This window comes from Coregonus clupeaformis, unplaced genomic scaffold, assembly GCF_020615455.1.
Source record: "Coregonus clupeaformis isolate EN_2021a unplaced genomic scaffold, ASM2061545v1 scaf0032, whole genome shotgun sequence".
Taxonomy (NCBI): Eukaryota; Metazoa; Chordata; class Actinopteri; order Salmoniformes; family Salmonidae; genus Coregonus; species Coregonus clupeaformis.
The window spans coordinates 115,182-120,000 of record NW_025533487.1 but is presented as its reverse complement, the minus strand read 5'-3'; positions in this window follow the sequence as shown (position 1 = coordinate 120,000).

Sequence of the window (4,819 nt, the reverse complement as noted above, 5' to 3'; positions counted from 1 at the left end):
TCTCTCTCTCTCTCTCTCCCCCCCCCGTCTCTCTCTCTCTCTCTCTCTCTGTATCTCTCTCTCTCTCTCTCTCTCTCTCTCTCTCTCTCTCTCTCTCTCTCTCTCTCTCTCTCTCTCTCTCTCTCTCAATTCAAAAAGGGTTTTATTGGCATGGGAACATAGCCACGGGAAGTAGTTTAGGGGTGCTAAACCTAGGGTATGGCTAAACGGGGTGTGTAGAAATACAGCTAAACCTAGGGTATGGCTAAATGGGGTGTGTAGAAATACAGCTAAACCTAGGGTATGGCTAAATGGGGTGTGTAGAAATACAGCTAAACCTAGGGTATGGCTAAATGGGGTGTGTAGAAATAAAGCTAAACCTAGGGTATGGCTAAATGGGGTGTGTAGAAATACAGCTAAACCTAGGGTATGGCTAAATGGGGTGTGTAGAAATATAGCTAAACCTAGGGTATGGCTAAATGGGGTGTGTAGAAATAAAGCTAAACCTAGGGTATGGCTAAATGGGGTGTGTAGAAATACAGCTAAACCTAGGGTATGGCTAAATGGGGTGTGTAGAAATACAGCTAAACCTAGGGTATGGCTAAATGGGGTGTGTAGAAATACAGCTAAACCTAGGGTATGGCTAAATGGGGTGTGTAGAAATACAGCTAAACCTAGGGTATGGCTAAATGGGGTGTGTAGAAATACAGCTAAACCTAGGGTATGGCTAAATGGGGTGTGTAGAAATACAGCCACCAGTTGAAGCTCTAAATGCTATTCTGAGAACAGCAAAAACAAACAACAACGTCCCCCAGACATTAGGTTTATATTAGGTTTGGCGTGTACAATGTGGAATGGCGTGTACAATGTGGAATGGTGTGTACAATGTGGAATGGCGTGTACAATGTGGAATGGCGTGTACAATGTGGAATGGCGTGTACAATGTGGAATGGCATGTACAATGTACTACTCAACCTCATCATGCATAGGCTACATTGACCCTTGTGGAACAGCGCATACAGTGCAACATGAAATAGATGCATAACACACGCTATCAAGGCCCACTTCAAATACATACATCAATGTGAAAGTAACCGGAGCATAAAACAGCTGACTGCAAATGCAAACTATGCCAGATAAATCCTACACATGCATGGAAATAAAAGGCATACATCAAAGGAAGTAATTAGGCCTGCAATCGACAAGGACGCATAAAGACAAATAAACTCGACCAAGGAATGAAGAAAAATGTACACATTAAGGCCGCGCTCGTGATTCATCGCTGCTGAATGGACAGCTACTCGGTACAGCTACTCGGTACAGCTACTCGGTACAGCATAATGGAGCTCCGTGGTGTTTGGCTGAGTGGACAGCGTCTCTGTCTAATTGCCAGCTAGAATTAGGCTGTTAACGTTTGTGGGCAGTTGGACATTTTCTGGGCACAGTTGAGATAACTTACAATGCTTCTGTGAAAATCATAACTGGCACGCATATCTTTAGACATTGTAGGATCAATTGTAAATTGTCACTCATGTGGAAAAAGGTTTTCAGACCCCCTGCTATAGGCAATCTGAAGCCACCCTTGTGGAACGGTGCATATAGTGCCATTGTTTTGTGCTCTTCCCACTAAAGTTGTTGCTCTGCATTCAGAGATGTTCCTCATGTGTGCGCCAAGCTCATTTTAGTATTTGCCTTGTCTGCATTATTCGCCAGGGGAAGGGAAAACATTCTGCGAACATAGAAGCGCTGCATTAACAAGGTGTTTCTGAGAACATTGAAATATTTTTTTATCAACAAGACTGCTCCGAGAATTAAGGGGGTGCAAAAAAATAAATATATACAGACCATATAAACAACGTACTTACATTTCTTTAATTAATTAATTTTAGTGATGCATCGATCAAGATCAACACACCACCTCAACCAGTGTATTGTCACTACTGAGAAATGGGTTCAATACCTGTACAGTGACAGTCTAAATTGAATTTAGGCATCTAAGACATCTATACCGGTCTACTATGCAGGAATAGTAAAGGCCCAGTGCACTACTTTTGTGAATAAAAAAACCCCACAATGTATTTGAGTGTTTACCAGCATTTGTAACATGAGTCTTATAATTATCTGTACAAAACAGTTCATCTGACATTTATAGGATTGAGGTCAGGGCTTTGTGATGGCCACTCCAATACCTTGACTTTGTTGTCCTTAAACCATTTTGCCACAACTTTGGAAGTATGCTTGGGGTCATTGTCCATTTGGAAGACCCATTTGCGACCAAGCTTTAACTTCCTGACTGATGTCTTGAGATGTCTTGAGATGTTGCTTCAATATATCCACATAATATTCCTTCCTCATGATGCCATCTATTTTGTGAAGTGCACCCGTCCCTCACAGCATGATGCCACCCCCGTGCTTTATGGTTGGGATGGTGTTCTTCGGCTTGCAAGCAACCCCCTTTGTTTGTTTGTTTGTACAGATGAACGTGGTACCTTCAGGCATTTGGAAATTGCTCCCAAGGATGAACCAGACTGAGGTCTTGGTTTTCTGAGGTCTTGGCTGATTTCTTTTGATTTTCCCATGATTTCAAGCAAAGAGGCACTGAGTTTGAAGGTAGGCCTTGAAATACATCCACAGGTACACCTCCAATTGACTGAAATGATGTCAGTTAGCCTATCAGAAGTTTCTAAAGCCATGACATCATTTTCTGGAATTTTCCAAGCTGTTTAAAGGCACAGTCAACTTAGTGTATGTAAACTTCTGACCCACTGGAATTATGATACAGTGAATTATAAGTGAAATAATCTGTCTGTAAACAATTGTTGGAAAAATTACTTGTGTCGTGCACAAAGTAGATGTCCTAACCGACTTGCCAAAACTATAGTTTGTTAACAAGAAAAAACAGTTTGTGGTTGAAAAAACAGTTTTAATGACTCCAACCTAAGTGTATGTAAACTTCCGACTTCAACTGTACATAAGTATTAGAAGTTAAAGTATATACAATTTCAAATTCCTTATATTAAGCAAATCAGACGGCAACATTTTCTTGTTTTTTTAAATTTACGGATAGCCAGAGGCATACTCCAACACTCAGACAATTTACAAACGAAGCATGTGTGTTTAGTGAGTCCGCCAGATCAGAGGCAGTAGGGATGACCAGGGATGTTCTGTTGATAAGTGTGTGAATTGGACCATTTTCCTGTCCTGCTAAGCATTCAAAATGTAACAGGTACTTTTGGGTGTCAAGGGAAATGTATGGAGTAAAAAGTAAAAAATGTTCTTAAGGAATGTAGTGAAGTAAAAGTAAAAGTAGTCAAAAATAGAAATAGTAAAGTAAAGTACAGATACGCCAAAAAAAACGGCTTAGATTTACACTCCAGAGCATCTTACACTAGTGACTGCATACATTTTCATACTGGTCCCCCGTGGGAATCGAACCCACAACTCTAACATTGCAAGCAATATGCTCTACCTAACTGAGCCACATCATCACATCGCATCATGAAGACCCCACTTGATGTCTCAATGTGCTCAATTACTGTATTGTGCGTTGTTTTTCTTCATGGTGATGGAAAGTACAAACCTAGATTTTTATTTTATTTATTTTATTTAACCTTTATTTAACCAGGTAAACCAGTTGAGAACAAGTTCTCATTTACAACTGCGACCTGGCCAAGATAAAGCAAAGCGGTGCGATAAAAACCACAACAACACAGAGTTACACATGGGATAAAACAAAACATACAGTCAATAACACAATAGAAAATCTATATACAGTGTGTGCAAATGTAGTAAGTTATGGAGGTAGGGCAATAAATAGGCCATAGTGCAAAATAATTACAATTAAGTATTAACACTGGAGTGATAGATGTGCAGAAGAAGATGTGCAAATAGAGATACTGGGGTGCAAATGAGCAAAATAAATAACAATATGGGGATGAGGTAGTTGGGTGGGCTAATTACAGATGGGCTGTGTACAGGTGCAGTGATCGGTAAGGTGCTCTGACAACTGATGCATAAAGTTAGTGAGGGAGATAAGAGTCTCCAGCTCCAGAGATTTTTGAAGTTCGTTCCAGTCATTAGCAGCAGAGAACTGGAAGGAATGGCGGCCAAAGGAGATGTTGGCTTTGGGGATGACCAGTGAATTAGAATTTAACAGTAAATATTGCACTCAAAACTTTTTCAAAAAGAGACATTTCAAGTGCTATATTATCAGCTACATGTACAGTGCACTCTTTCTCTCTCTCTACACACACATATATATATATATACAGTGAGGGAAAAAAGTATTTGATCCCCTGCTGATTTTGTACGTTTGCCCACTGACAAAGACATGATCAGTCTATAATTTTAATGGTAGGTTTATTTGAACAGTGATTTTTAGGTTTGCACACATCTCAGGAGGGATTTTGTCCCACTCCTCTTTGCAGATCTTCTCCAAGTCATTAAGGTTTCGAGGCTGACGTTTGGCAACTCGAACCTTCAGCTCCCGCCACAGATTTTCTATGGGATTAAGGTCTGGAGACTGGCTAGGCCACTCCAGGACCTTAATGGGCTTCTTCTTGAGCCACTCCTTTGTCGCCTTGGCCGTGTATTTTGGGTCATTGTCATGTTGGAATACCCATCCACGACCCATTTTCAATGCCCTGGCTGAGGGAAGGAGGTTCTCACCCAAGATTTGACGGTACATGGCCCCATCCATCGTCCCTTTGATGCGGTAAAGTTATCCTGTCCCCTTACCAGAAAAACACCCCCAAAGCATAATGTTTCCACCTCCATGTTTGACGGTGGGGATGGTGTTCTTGGGGTCATAGGCAGCATTCCTCCTCCTCCAAACACAGCG